Here is a 16,205-nt window from a genome sequence, read left to right on the forward strand (position 1 = left end):
CGTACAATGGAGGTTTAGGGAGTATTAGAGATATAATCATTAGTGTTACCTTTTTCTATCAACGTAAGTTTCTGAGATGAGTGGTATCATGACATGGTATTAGAGCTCTAGATCCGAAAGGTCAAGAGTTCGATTCTCAGTGAATTCCAAAATTAGTTTAAACTTTTGGTATGTTTATTATCCTTAGTACGCGGATGGTTATTCTGAATATTATGGGTGATGTTCATTTTATAACTCATATATCCCATCGTACACATTGTACAAATAAGTCATTAGCTCCCTAGCAGAACTCTATCAAAATACTCTAATATGCTTTTATTTGCTATCAATATAATTTGAACACTGAATATTATGGGTGATGTTCATTTTATAACTCATATATCCCATCGTACACATTGTACAAATAAGTCATTAGCTCCCTAGCAGAACTCTATCAAAATACTCTAATATGCTTTTATTTGCTATCAATATAATTTGAACAAATAAACAACTACTGACACTTACTCCAATAATAAAAAGGGGTAAGTCAAAAGAAAAAAAAGGTAAGAAATTGATCTGAGAATTATTTTTTAAATTAGAGTTTATTATTCACACACTAACTTAGTATCGGAGTTTCTTTTGCAGGTGTCCACTCTCTTTGTTCTTTTGGTGTCGAGGTATAACTCATGTCAACTAAAAGCTAGAAGATAACCATCGGAGGACGAGCTATACCAAAGTCAAACTATACAAGAACAATTGGCGCCCACCATTGGGCTCGGTTTAAATTTCTTCTGGGATCCAAATTATAACGTGTACACATGACTGATCAACCTCCTCCAATGTCGTCCAAACTTCTTCGGATGGTGATAGCTACAACAAGCTAATCAGCGCATGACAGAAGAAAATCAAAGAATGACAAATCAGATAGTCGAGTTTACGAATGCTCGAATAACTCATGATGATGATCATCATGAGGAACAATAAGATGGCAAAGAGGACGAATTTGATCCAACCCATGTTTTTGAAACTCGGGAACAAGGGGAAGATCAATCAGATCATGAAGCGGACCCAGTCAACATAGCAGGACCATTTACTGCAAATGTCATGAATTTCTAATTTCCTAGAAATTTTTCATTATCAATGACTTTAACTCCTTATGATGGCTTGGTTGGTCCAAAAAAGTACATCAAAAAATTTCATTCCATGATGCTAGTAAATGGTGCTTCTGACCCTATTCTATGTCATTATTTTTCCATCTTTTTAGACAGTCTCGCACTTGATTGGTTTTTTTCTTTGTCTGCAAATTCTATTTCATATTTTCAAGAGCTAGATAAACTGTTTGACGATCAATTTGCTATATCCTTTATTTACTTGCATGATTCGGATTATTTAAGCACGATCAAGCAGGGACAACATGAAAGTCTTCGAGACTATGTTACTTGGTGCATCTACATGCTATTAAGAATAGACTTTGCTCAGAAAAGTTTGAAGAGACTATAGTTGTTGCTAAAGCACGAACCTTGGCTGAATTTCAGGAGAAAGCTAAAGGTCAAATGGAGATCGAAGAGTTTCAACAAGCTCGGAGGTCTGAAAAGAGCAACACTAACAAAGATAATGACAAAGCTCAGGAAAACAAGAAGTCTTTTCGACTAACACCATGATATGATTCTTATACACAATTCAATATTAAGAGAGACAAAATTATTAAGGAAATATTGAATAACAATCTTATTAAACCTCCTAGGAAGGCAGGCACCTACCAAGATCTGAAGAATGTGGACAACATGAAGTAATGTGCTTTTTATCAGAAGCATGGTCACGCTACTGACGAGTGCGTAATCGCCAAAGATCTGTTACAATGATTAGCTTGGCAGGGACATCTGGATAAATACATCGGTTGCCACATTTAAAGGCGCACAAAACACTCTATCAACCACTCTCCTGCAGGGCAAGTTTCTCGGGAAAAAGACAAAATTGTACATTCTCAGCCTGATCAACCTTGGGTGGTCATCAATTGCATATTTTGGGGATTTACTAGTGGTGGAATTACAAGCTTTGCTTGTAAGTGCACATACCGAGCTATGTTTTCGGTAGAAAGAGCTGTTAGTACCCGTTAACCTCCCCCTATCTTTCTAAATATAGTATTTAAGCCATCTGATTTCCACACAACTCTAACCAACTTGGATAATCCATTGGTAATATCTATCCAGTTAGGGTATTTAATTGTTCAAAAAGTACTTTTGCATCCTAGAAACAGCGCATATATGCTTTTTTATTCTACATTTTAGAAGATGAAGTTAAGCAATCACATATTAGAACATTCCACTTGTGTCTTAATGGATTTTTCATGTGAAGGCATACTTGTTCTGGGATCTATGTGGTTACAAACCACACTGGGTGAGCATCCCTTAACTAAAACATTAGATATTTAGTATCTTGTTGTTGATTATTTCAGTCCTTATAATTTAATACTTGGTCATCCTTTCTTAAATATATTTAGTGCTATAGTATCCACAATTCATCCGTGTGTTAAGTTCCATGTGTAGGACAATCTTGTTGCTACCATCCATAGTGATCATCGCGAAGCTCGACACTGCTACAACGCCAGTCAACAAACGACTACTTCCAGCTGAGCTATATGTGCACACATCAATGTTGTTGATAACTCAACCAATTTTCCACAATTATCCGAGTTAGATCCGAGAGCTGAATTTCAGGACATACCTACTCCAATGGAAGAATTACAAAAGATACCTTTAAGTAACGATCCAACCAAATTTACCTATATAGGTGCAACTTTGCAAGGAAAAGAGAAAAAAAAAGCTCCAACAATTTCTTTAACAAAATGCAAATTTGTTTGCTTGGACTCCTACGGATATGCCTGGCATAGACCCTTCTATTATCTATCATAAGTTGGCATTGAATCCATCAGTTCGACCTATAGCAATAAAGAAAAATGCAACCTTGGTATAGATAAACGACAAGCATCCTTAGAGGATACCAAAAAACTCATTGATGCCAATTTTATACGAGAAATCAGGTTTACAACTTGGTTAGCTAATATTGTTATGGTAAAAAAACATAATGGTAAATGGCACATGTTTGTTGATTTCAACGATGTAGACAAAGCTTGCCCGAAGGATGCATATCCTCTACCTTCTATTGATACTTTAGTTGATAATGCTTCTAGTTTCGTTACCTTAAGTTTCATGAATGTTTATTCTGGTTATAATCAAATCTTAATGCATCTCTCGAATCAAGATAAAACTACTTTTATAATTGAATATGGCAACTTTTGTTATAAAGTTATGCATTTTAGTTTTAAGAATGTAGGGGCTACTTATCAAAGACTCGTGGATAAAGTATTTGCTAAACAAATTGGTCACAACATGAAGGTATATGTTAACGACATGGTGGCAAAGACCAAGATTGTTCAGTCTCACGTTGTTGGTCTCACTAAAATCTTTACTCAAATACGAAAGTACAACATGATATTGAACCTAGAAAAATGTGTTTTTGGTATTTAAGGGGGTAAGTTTCTTGTCTTTTACTCACAAGCTGAGATAGAAGCCAATCCTAAAAAATGCTGAGCTGTGTTAGAAATGAAGAATCCTCAGACAATATCAAAGAAGTTCAACGATTAACAGAGAGACTTGCTGCTTTTAGGGATGGCAAAATTCCCCGAAACGCGGGGATCCCTGCGGGGACTGCCCCGAATGGGGATCCGATTGTGGGGAATTTTTCCCGCGGGGATGGGGATGGGGGACAAAATTCCCCCGAAGCAGGCGCGGGGACTCGAGCGGGGATCCCCGCCCCATCCCCGCTATTCCCCGAAATTTATGAATTCCTTGAATTATCCTTAATAGTTTATTTCTCATATATGTTTTTTAGAAATTTCTCACACACACATATATATAGAAACCCAAAAATCCTAATCTTTATTTGTATAACCCTTCTTCAATTCAGAGATTCCTAAGGCAGTCCATACTTCATCCAACCTCTCTGCAGCCACCCCTTCGTCACCCTTCTCATCGCATCGTCATACCTCACCGTGCCATCACCCTTACCGCGTCGTAATTTCTTTTGCGGCGTTCTTTTTCATAACTCTGCCGTCGTGTCCATTCTCCTCTTTGTTGCCGCATCTCCCACCTCATCTACTACTTTGTCCTTTGGCTCGTCGTTGCGTTCCCATTGCGTTATTTCGAAAGAAGTCACCATCGTGTCATTTAGACTTTTTGTATAAAATCTTGCAGTTTTTGTATAAGATAGATACTTGCAGCTCTATTCATATGGAAATTAATAATTAGTTAAAACTATTATGTACATGGGGAATGGGGTCCCCACGGGGAATGGAGCCCCGTGGGGAATGGGGATGGGGAGCAATATTCCCCCACAGCGGGGAATGGGGCGGGGATGGGGAGCAAATCTCAGGGCGGGGATGGGGAGCAAGGAGGCATCTCCCGCCCCCGCCCTGCCCCATTGACATCCCTAGCTGCTTTATCTAGATTTCTATCTTGTCTAGCTTCTAAATCCTCTTATTTTTTCAATTATTGAAAAAGAAAAATTATTTTAATTAGGATGATACATGTGAAAATGCTTTTTCAAATCTTAAAGCTATTCTTTCAAAACATTCTAATTTACAAAAGCTTGAGAATGGAGAGAAGCTTTATCTTTACTTATCCATTAGGCAATTAGCTTTGTTCTTGTTACAGAGAGAAATAAAATGCAACGCCCTGTATACTTTGTCAGCAAATTATTACATCATGCCGAGTTTCACTATCTGAAGATTAAAAAGCTCACTTTAGCTTTGGTGTTTTCAGCTAGACGTCTCCAACCTTATTTTCAAAGCCATGTTATATTGTTCGGACTGAGCAGCCATTACGACAAGTGCTTACTAAACTAGAGTTAGCTGAGCGACTTATAAAATGGTCTGTCAAAATTTCTCAATTTGATATTCAGTTTCAAAACTGGGGATCCATCAAATCTCAGTACTTAGCAAACTTTGTCGTCAGATTTACTACTCCTGACTCAAATGATCATTCTATTATATGGACCCTTTATATGGATGGTGCTTCTAGTTCACATAGTTGTGGGGCTGGTGTTCTTCTTGAAGATGGTAATGGAACTGTCTTAGAACATTCTCTACATTTCTTCTTTAAAGCGAGCAACAATCAAGATGAATATGAAGCCCTTATCGTTGGCTTGCGATTAGCCATGGACCTGGATATTTCATAACTAAAGGTACATTGTGATTCTCTGTTAGTCATCTAACAAGTAAATAAACTCTTCCAAGTCAAAGATCCTCTTTTAATAAAATATTTGGTTATTGTCGATTCTCTAATTTCCCATTTTTTCAAATTTGAAATTCATCATATCCCGAGAGAACAGAATCATAGAGCTGACATTTTATCTAAATTAGCAAGTACAATCACACACTTCAACTCTATCACAATCTACTTTGGTATCACCCAATGTAAATTTAACCAATGTTTTAAGTATTACTCGGGAACATGACTGACATTGGCCTTATATTAAGTATTTGAGAACTGGAAATATGCCATCACAAATCGATGACCTAAAGAAGTTCCGGCGGTAGGCTTCCTTTCACTACAAGAAAAACACCCATTCAGGTACACTTGAAAAGTGTAGCCAAAAGTGAAAAAAAATGATGCCTTAGGCTACGGCTACGCTTTTTGGGCTACGGCTACGCTTTTTGGGGTGATTCCTATTCGGCCGTTGCCTATTCTCAAAGGCTACGCTTTTCTGCACCAAGGGCTACGCTTTTGCCGTTTGGGAATAGGCTACGCTTTTCAAGTGATGCTGTCCAGGACCAAAGGCTACGCTTTTCAGCTTTCATTCTTCCAGAATAGGCTACGCTTTTCAACGCTACTGCATCACTTGTAAAGCATAGCCACATTGTATACTATAACTACTTTTTATAAGCGTAGCCTTAGGTCCCTCTTTTTTTTTTTTTTTGTATACTATAGCTACTGTATATAAGTGTAGCCTTAGGTCTCGTTTTTTTTTTTTTTTTTTTTGTATACTATAACTATTGTTCATATAAGTGTAGCCTTAGGTCTTTTTTTTTTTATGTATATATATATATCTAATAATTATTAATACAACATAATAGTTAATATGATTACATGTATAAATGAGTTGAATATTACAAAATAAAAATAAATACATAATTATACTAAATAATTTCTTTATATAATAAAAATTGTCTCTAACCAAAATATATTTATAACATTGATCCAAAAGTACTAGAATGAAGTTAACTGTAAAAATTCATACAACTCAAACTAAAAATTCATACAACTCAAACTAAAATAAGCATAGCCATATCAAAACCATAATATCACTTATCCAATAAAAGTATCTTCTAATAAAAATCATTAGTCAACCATACATGTAAAGATTCTAAATAGCACTCTATCTTAGCCAATAAACCACAATAATAGTCAGCTTAATCTTCATTGCTTAATCTTCATTGTTACCCTGCATAATTATATAGAAAAGTAGTTAAAAAAATATTCATAATGACATTTGTAGTTATAAAAATTAAATCGAACACGTAGTCATAGTAAACCAAGAAAGCATATACTAAAAAAAATAACATGGTCACGGCAGAAGAGGTGAATTCAAGGAATTATGTATTATCTTGTTTCATTCAAACCATGAAAATGTACAGGTGTTTCTTTCTTCCATTTCCTTTAACAGAATCCTGATATGTCCCTATAGCATTTTTCATGCACTAATTAACCAGACTTTCACACTTAAATTAGATATAGGGACAAACCTTCTCAAGAGTATAGTGCTGACTGCTATGTAGAAAAGGTAGCAGCATCTTTGGATCATAATCTGCATAGAGTTCTAGCTATGCACATAAGACCAAAAAAACCAGATTATTGAATGTCATAAACAGTAACTTTTAATTGCATTCAGCAAATACAAACCATTATTGTTGTTAAGCAGCACAAAACAAATATCATAACAACCAGGCACTATTTGAAGATAAATGGGGAAAAGCCCATCACTGAAATGCATATGGTATATGAATATGGGTATGGTATTACAATTGAAGCACATAATGAAGTAGCTGGATTATCACAAAGAAATGCATTACAAAAGCAGGGCATGGCTAGAGTCTGTTAAAACCTAAAAGGTTGCAAACACAAACTTGCAGCAATAAGGTAAAAAATATAAGTCTTAATTAGCTAAAAAATGAGCAAATTCTGCAGAAGGTAACAATTCATTGACCAAGACATGTAATACATGACATATGGTATGGCTTTTCTATAGAAACAAATATTAAAATGAGATGAAAAATAGAACACCAATCAAGCTTCAATATTAAAGAAATCAATTTTATACATGCAATGTTAATTAACTAAATGGGCAGATATAGAGATTGCATTTCATTTTCTTTTGAGCTTGCATCTTGAGTGTATAATATTATGTAGTGTTATTGGGAGCAAAATAAATTATGTAAAGTAAAAGATTTACTGAGAAACAGAACATTTGAAGAACCTTCAGATACATGCAATCAACATAAACAAGTGCCTTCAGCAGCATATATGTATGTCCTTATTCCAGTTATGTTCTATGTTATTCTACATTTTTACACATCCAACTTTTATTATTATAAAAAGACTTGAAAAATCTCTACCTCATCAAGTAATTACTATAATCGGGACAGCTCAAGACCATAGCCAACAAAAAATCTAACAAACAGAATAGAAGTCATTTAATTTGGTTGAACATTAAATCATATGCACAACCCAACTTCATAAGAAGATGATAACTAACAAGATCATGGAAACACCATTTGTAAATCAAGTTTGCATTAATGCACCCTTTAGCATATATAACAAACAGACTTAATCAGCATTACCAGAAGAATAATAGTAAATAAATAAATGAAATATGAAATATTATCTTACTTGAGAGCCACATAGGTCAAGAAGAAAGTAGCATTGTCTGGAAGGCTTGCAGCTAGCAAAGACACAAGTTACTGTCTGCATTCTCACATCAAAACACATCAAAAATGGCTTTACCACTACTAAACCTCTAATCTTCCAATCCAAGCTCCTCTGTTTTTCTCTGGTATACCTCTTCACAACTCTTTTCCTCGCTCTCTACACCATTCTCTCTCAATCCAAATGCTTATTCAGATCTTCCCCTTTGGATCATTCAGGATCCTCTCTTCTCTTACCCTTCCTCCTATGGAGAGCACAAGTATGCTGTCTCAACCACACGTTCTACATGCACTTCTCCTATTTTCTTTTCAGGTGCTCTGCCTCGATTCCTCTGTTCTGTGTGATTCTCTCCCAATATAGAAAATGCTGAATTTGTGTTGTTGTGATAAAGCTGAAGAATTTCCACTATGGATTGTGGTTATCAGATTCAGATTACTTGGATGTTGTGAAGGAGATCAAGAATTTGATCAAGGACTCTTCATCAGTTGAGGAGTCGAGTGCTCTGCGCTACATGCTTCTCGGCTACCAGGAAGCTAAAACCATTCATGCAGTAAAACCCCCAATTCCTATCAGTGTCATATCCAGAAGCTACAACCCCTAATTAAAAACCCTAAAATTGGAACCCAAAACCTCCCAAATTTCACAGAACAAACTGAAAATCGATACATACCTTCTCAGGTGAGCGGCGATGACGATGCTGAGCGACGACGATGATGCTGAGCAGCGACAGTGAGCACATGCGACGATGATGCTGAGCGGCGACGGTGAGTGCACGAGATGGCAATGCGAGGCGACAGTCAGCGCACGCAACGACGATGGTCCGCGCGGTAGAGCCCTAGCCGGCGTCGTCCTCTCCTTCCTTCCCCTCTCCTCTCTTCTTCTCTTCTTCTTCCCGTTCTCCCCTTTTCTAATTTTTCCCTCTTTTGTGTGTGTGTGAGTGAGGATGCGAGTGTGAGCTTGTGAGTGGTGAGCTGGTGACTAGTGAGTGGCGCAGCCATGTGGTGAGTGGTGACTGGGTGGCGACGGTCAACAGCGACGGTGAGAAGGCGAAGGTGATGAGTGTCGTAGGTGATGTGTGTTGAAGGTGAGAATGGCGAAGGTGAGGATTGTGTGCCAAAGGATTGGCGAAGGTGAGGGTTCCTCCAATTGAAGGTGATGTGTGCGTGTGTGCTTTTGGAGAGAATTGAAAGAGAATAAAAATTTCACTAAGTGTTAGGATTTGGTCTCATACATTAGGCATCACTTTTAAAATGCACCCAAAACTTAATGAATAGGCTACTCTCTAAAAGCGTCCCCTTTGATACAAAAAGTGAACTTATAGATATTAACCTACGGCTACGCTTTATAAGTGATTTCTAAAATACCTAAGGCTACACTTTTTAAATGATGCCACAATTGTGTATCCTTTTCTCATATAAAAAGGCAACACGGAGAAAAGCGTAGCCTATTCATAGAATAGGCTACGCTTTTCAAATGTAGCTTAAAAAAAGTGTAGCTGAATGGGTATTTTTCTTGTAGTGTTTTTTACCTTATTGAATGATAAACTCTATAAATGAGGTTATACTCGTCCTCTTTTAAAATGTTTAAATAGGTCAAAGGCTGACATTGCTTTAGCAGAAGCTCATGAAAGAGTCTGTGGTACTCATGTAGGAGCTTAGAGTCTATCTTCAAAAATACTCTATGCAAGATTCTACTAGCTGAGTTTACAATGAGATTGTCTGGAAAAAGTAAAGACTTGTATAAAATCTCAGAAACATGCTCCATTAATACATGTTCCAGCCGAGCTGCTACATAATTTTGAAGTAAGTTGGCCTTTTTATCAATGGGAACTTGATATTTTGGGCCTTTTTCCTATGGCACCAGGTCAGATTAAGTTTTTAGTAGTAGCTATTGATTATTTTTCTAATTGGATTGAGGCACAATCATTGGTAAAAATAACTGATGGTTTCAGTGGCTAAGAGAAGGGGGAGAGGGTTGAATCTTAGCCCCTTTTTCACTTGATAACACTTGCTGGCCTTTTTAAAACAACTTCTGGAGACTTTTTGATTTTTGTCTCGTACCCAGCCACGAGACTTTTCTTTTTTATCTCATGACCCGGCACGAGATATTTTTCAGTTTTATCTCCTGTGCAGCAGAAACAGAAATGGAGTAGAAGAGAGAGAAAATTACACCCAGATATATCCTGGTTCAGCTGCTAAGTGCAGTGCAGCCTACATCCAGTCTCCATCACAACAATGATGGAATTTCACTATAATCATCTTTGATTACAATCACCAATTCTCCCTAGGAACTACCCTTCCTATCCGGGACAAGTCCAGAATCTAAACCCCAATCCTGAACTTGACTTGGTTACTGCCAAGCTTTTAACTGCTAAGTGCTAACCCAACTTGCAAGGAAATTCTCACAGAATCATGAAACACAACACAGATGTATAAAGGACCTCTAAGGACATCTATGACTTTTTCTTTTAATTTTGCACTCTTTGTCTTTTTCTGCTCTATGGCTTTTTCTTACAAATCTCACTGTTTGCCTTTTTCCATGAGACTCAAGACAGACAAAATTAAACAGAAAATTACAAAATGAAGAACATTGAAGGAGAAGAAATTCTGTTAGCTTAGGTAGCTCTGAGAATCCTGTGCCTTGCACTCTCACTCCTTGCATCAAGCCCTGGCTGTTCACCCTTACTTATAGGGAGAAGCCTCCACGGTTAAAACCAAACAAACCAAGCTAATTTTCTTCTTCATGCAAATCGGTTCAGCTAGAGAGAGAAGAGAAGTAACCGAATGCAATAACCAACATGCAATTACCTCTGGTTCTTCCTTGGTCACCAATAATCATCAATCTGAGCCTTTCATCTTGCCTTGCACTCCAAGATGAACTCCTAGCCCTTGATGCATGCTTGATGATGATAGCTTCATCTGCTCCAATCTCTGCCTCTTCTATCACGTAGCCACTGTAGCTACCTCCTGTGTGGTTGAGCAGAATCAGAATCAAGCTATCCCTCCAAGGATCTTCTTTCTCTGACCGAAATCTTCTTCATCCATTTTTGGGTATGGAGAAGCCAAGATCTCTTCACCAAATCTTACCATAAGTGATGAGAATCTCAGCCACAGCATACTTTTTGTTTTCTTTTTCTTGCCATCATTGTGATGGTCTTGTTGCTTGCTTCTTCTTCTCTATGGTAGCTTGCTATAGCTTCCATGGTTGCTACTGTGATATGACAGAATAGAGAAGATAGATGAGAGAGAAGAAAGAGTAGAAAGAAAAGCAATTAAATAAGTTTGAACAAAATAATTAAAAGTGAGTTGCTTTTGCTTCCCTCTATGCTGAGTAGCGTGCCTTCATTAAGGCCAACCATCTAATCAATCATAATTTCTCTCTCATGGTTCCAAGGACTGCATTAACTCTACTCAATAAAATTTTGAGTTCCATCACATGATTAAAAAAGAGATCCGTTGGAAGCAATAAAACTTCGCTTTCTTTGCTTAATGATTTCGGACCAAGCTTTGGTCTTATTAGCAAAGATCTATTTGGGCTTGTAGCAATAATAATTCAATCTGGGCCAAATACATAATCATGATTTCAGCCAACATGTTTTTCAATAGTTTAATAATAAGGCTGAATCTTCACAAACATATTGGGCTTGCAACATTTTTTTTCTTTTTCTGTTCGGCCCATTAACAAAATCCTGCATAGCAAAATTATTTTAATCACATATATGAAATGGAATTAAATTAATAATTTTGTAATTAATTACATTAATAATGTTTGATCATCACTAATTTAAAATAGAGTTTTCCAAACTCATCAATCTCCCCCTTGATGACAAATATTATTAAAAATTGAAATGGAAAGGAATTAAAGATTAGAGTATAGAGTACTCCCTTTGAATATTTGAATTTTTCCCTTTCCAATTGTTACATGGCTCCCCCTTAATATATGCTATTTTACCAAGGGAAGCTTTATACTTGTAACTTTAAAAATCAAGCTTAAGGAAACTATGTTATTCAACATATTAATTTTGAAATTGTTGAATGCTTGATTTATGAGCAGAGTTGGATTGATAAACAAAACTCATTTGTTATCATAAATTGATTTTCTACTCAATCACATACAAAACAATTGAGTACAAAAAAATTGATGTTTCCTGAAGCTGCTGTTCAAGTTATTTTGAAAATATTTTCCAATTAACAAATCATAGCAAATTAATCATGGCAAGAAAAATATTTCTAATCAAGCATGATCATTTCAAACCATAGCAACTATCAAACTTTATTTTTATATCATAGCTTAAAGAAACTACCAAAAATAAAGTGTTCAGCCAGCATATTTACCGAGGTAAATCACATGTATATTTCTAAGGCAATAAACAGATTCACCAAGGTATTGCTTCCTCAAGATAAATCAAATGCATAAGTCAAATGCATATTTCTGATCAAAACCCAGCAGGTATATCTATGAAACAAATGCATCACAAGCATATATCAAACCAACTGAACAGGAAACAATAATTAAACATATATCAAACCAACTGAACAGCAAACAATAATTAAAACAAGGGTGATCATAAATCCACAAGGATTTCATCTCCTGTTTTCTCTCAATTTCAATTTTCAGCCATTTCTCTCCCTTTTGGCATCAAGGGGCACCTGCAAAAAATGACATAGAAAACAAAATATCCAAAATATACCCAAAATATCCAGAGTGTATCACAGTGTCATAGGTCTAAAGTACCAAAATAAACTACTACAGTATCAGATTGAGTCGAAACAAGCCAAATATCAACGAAAAGAAAATGATTAATCATCAAATAAGTGGAACTCAAATTCATCCGCCTCTTCTTCACTAGCAGCACCCAACTCCTCCTCAAAACTCTGTAACATCAGACTCACCCTATCCTTGCACCTCATCCAAGCCCTCTCATGTTCAAAGGCTTGCTTGCGGGCTGCCTTATAGGATTGTACCATTAGCTCCAACATGTTGGTGAATTCGGTGAGGATTTCTTTGATTGACTCGGTTGTCTTGGAGAACTCAGGCTGACTCTCAAAGTCACTATCCGAGGCTGCTAATTTCTTCCCCTTGGTTCCCTTCATAGCTCCTCCTCCTTTGATCATAGATACCTTATTTTTTACAGCTTCATTTGTGAGATCAATTTTAAAATATTCAAAGATACTTGTTAAAAACATGCCATAAGGCAGATTCGTCTTTTTGGTGCTCTTAACTGATTTCCACATGTGTCTTATCATAAGGTAACCAAATGAGATAGGAGTAGATGTAACAAGAGCAAAAAGTATGAGAGAGTCAGAAATGGTTACTCTATTTTGGGAACCACTTTGAGGGGTTAGGATATGAGTGATGATCCTGTGGAGCAGAGTGTTTGTAGGGCCGAGGGCATTGTGAGTCAGAATTGTGCCGTCCAAGCCAGATAAATTTTCATAAATATGTTGCAGGGCAATTTTGTATGTGACTCCAACCTGGGAGTCCCACTTCTCAGTCATATACGCCCTTGGCCCCTCATCTGTATAGCCTAGGACAGTCCCGATAGTTTCAGAGTTCAGAGTTATATAAACCCTCTTGACATAGGAGTGGATGGTGTCATCTATCAGCTGCATGTTTGCATAAAATTCACGGACCAATCCGGGGTAGACAGGCTTCTGAAGATGGAGCAGTGGTGTCCATTGTAGAAGTTCAAACAGAGGAGAAATATTGATCCCTTTGTTTGTGAGTGAGTCGAGATTGACGAGATAGGTAGCACAAAGGTGGCGTTTTTCCAATACCTCCTTGTGGAATTCATAGGAGGCACAAGAATTGAACCTGGCCGGATCAAAATGTGAATGTGATTTGTTGAACTTGTTTTTGAAATCCAATGACTCCAAGTTTTCTGGCTCCCTGGTGTTATTAAACACGAACCCTTTTGTTTTCTGGGTACTGCGTTCGGGTGTGGTCTTCTTTGGTGGTGATTGCGGTGGTGATGGAAGATGTGAAGTGTGGGATTCTTCTTCTTCAGCCATGGGAACCTTATCCTTCTTTTTCCTTAAAGATGTCTTCGTTGCGATTACTTTCCTCCTCATGGTGTCTGTGTGTTTGGATGGTGGTGAGGGAGAAGATGAAGAGGTAGAATGAATATGTATGTGGGTGTGAGTTTGAGGTGTGGAAGGTTTTTGGGAGAAGAGGATTCTTTTACTTTTTCTTTGGGTAGTTTTCTTTTTCATGATAAAGAAAATGGAGAAGTAGAAGAAGGAGAGTTGTAGAGAGCCGAATTGAGTGGAGTGAAGAGGAAGGTTAGAGACGCATTAAATGTGGAGTGGAGAGAGAATTGGAGGGAGTTTAATGACCATTAATGAACGGTTATTAACAAAGGGAGTTTCCTTTTATTTGAAATAAAACTAAAAAGTGGTTTTCTAGAATCAAGGGATTAGAGGAGGGAAAAGATTTGATTTGACAATATCCTCTTACAACAAGATTTGATGAGACAACAAAAAGAGATTGTGATTTACACAAGAAGGAACTAATAAAACGGTCAGAGTGGGGTCAAAGAAGTTTGGTGGGGCCCAAAAGAAATAATTTCTGTGCAGTCTCCCCCTTGATTATAGCCCTTTCAACACACCCTGATTTTTATCTCCTGCTTTCCTACAAGACAAAACTGAGCAGAATAAAAAATTTCACAAGTTATCAATAGAATTCAAATCAATCATTCCTAAACTTTTTCTCAAAGTGCAGAATCTGTCTTCATAGAGGGGTTTTGTAAAAATGTCAGCAAGTTGATCTTCAGATTTTACAAATTGAATATCAATAGTACCCTTTTGCACATGTTCCCTAATGAAATGATATTTAATTTCAATGTGCTTAGTTCTTGAGTGCAGAACATGATTTTTTGAAATATTTATAGCACTCATATTATCACAAAATAAGGGTATACTATTGATCTTTAATTTGTAATCTTTCAACTGCATTTTTAACCAAATTAGTTGTGAACAACATGCAGATGTAGAAATATATTCAGCTTCAGCTGTGGATAGAGCCACTGTGGCTTGTTTTTTGCTTGACCACATGTTGAGTGAGCTTCCAAGGAAGCAACACATGCCAGATGTGCTCCTTCTATCCACCATATCTCTCGCATAATCTGCATCACAAAACCCTACTGCATAAAAATCATCAGATTTTGGATACCACAAGCCATAATCACTAGTTCCCTTAATGTATCTAATGATGCGCTTAACGGCTGTAAGATGAGATTCTTTTAGGTGAGATTGAAACCTTGAGCATACACCCACACTTTGAACAATGTCCGGTCTAGAGGAGGTAAGGTACATGAGTGAACCTATCATTCCTCTATACCTTGTTTCATCTACATCTTTGCCATCATCATCCTTTTCAAGTTTTGTGTTTGGATGCATTGGTGTTCCCATTGGTTTGGAACTTTCTAGGCCAAATTTTTTTATAAGTTCTTTTGCATACATTCCTTGGTGAATAAAGGTACCACTAGGAGTTTGTTTAATTTGGAGGCCAAGAAAGAAATTTAGCTTTCCTATTAAGCTCATCTCAAACTCACTAGTCATGAGTTTTCCAAACTCTTCACACAAGGACTCATTGGCCGATCCAAACACAATGTCATCCACATAGACTTGAACTAGGAGGATATTATCATTAGATGCTTTAATAAATAAAGTAGTATCGGTGGTACCCCTTTGAAATTTATTTTCCAACAAGAAGGCACTAAGCCTTTCATACCAAGCTCTTGGAACTTGTCTAAGGCCATAAAGAGCCTTAGAGAGTTTGAAAACATGGTTTGGAAATTCTTTATCTTCAAAACCCGGGGTTTGTGCCACAAACACTTCTCTATCAATAAAGCCATTAAGAAAAAGCACATTTTACATCCATTTGAAACATTTTAAAACCCTTATGGGCAGCATAGGCAAGAAGCAACCTAATTGCTTCCATTCTTGCTACCGGAACAAAAGACTCATCAAAATCTATTCCCTCTTCTTGATCGTAACCTTGGGCCACTAATCTAGCCTTGTTACGAACAACTTTACCATCCTCACCTAACTTATTTTTGAACACCCACTAAGTACCCGTAACTTTCTTACCATCCGGATGGGGTACTAGTGTCCAAACCTCATTCTTGTCGAATTGAGAAAGCTCTTCTTGCATGGTTTTGACCCATGATGGATCTTCAAGAGCTTGTTTTACATTGTTGGGCTCCATTTGTGACAAGAGGGCAAGGTTGCTTGGTTCGGATTG

General features: G+C 37.0%; 1 long non-coding RNA gene across 1 annotated transcript; it reads right to left on the bottom strand.

Annotated features, from left to right (window-relative positions):
- Window positions 1-6,210: 6,210 nt before the first annotated feature.
- On the bottom strand, window positions 6,211-9,108 carry LOC148574960 (uncharacterized). The gene is made up of 4 exons (XR_015904963.1): window positions 8,632-9,108; window positions 7,926-8,494; window positions 6,782-6,859; window positions 6,211-6,480 (listed from the first exon to the last, which is right to left on the bottom strand). It is a non-coding gene; the product is annotated as an uncharacterized LOC148574960 (long non-coding RNA).
- Window positions 9,109-16,205: the final 7,097 nt, after the last annotated feature.

Source organism: Arachis ipaensis, chromosome B2 (assembly GCF_059453495.1).
Source record: "Arachis ipaensis isolate K30076 ecotype BB chromosome B2, ASM5945349v1, whole genome shotgun sequence".
In the NCBI taxonomy this organism is placed as follows: Eukaryota; Viridiplantae; Streptophyta; class Magnoliopsida; order Fabales; family Fabaceae; genus Arachis; species Arachis ipaensis.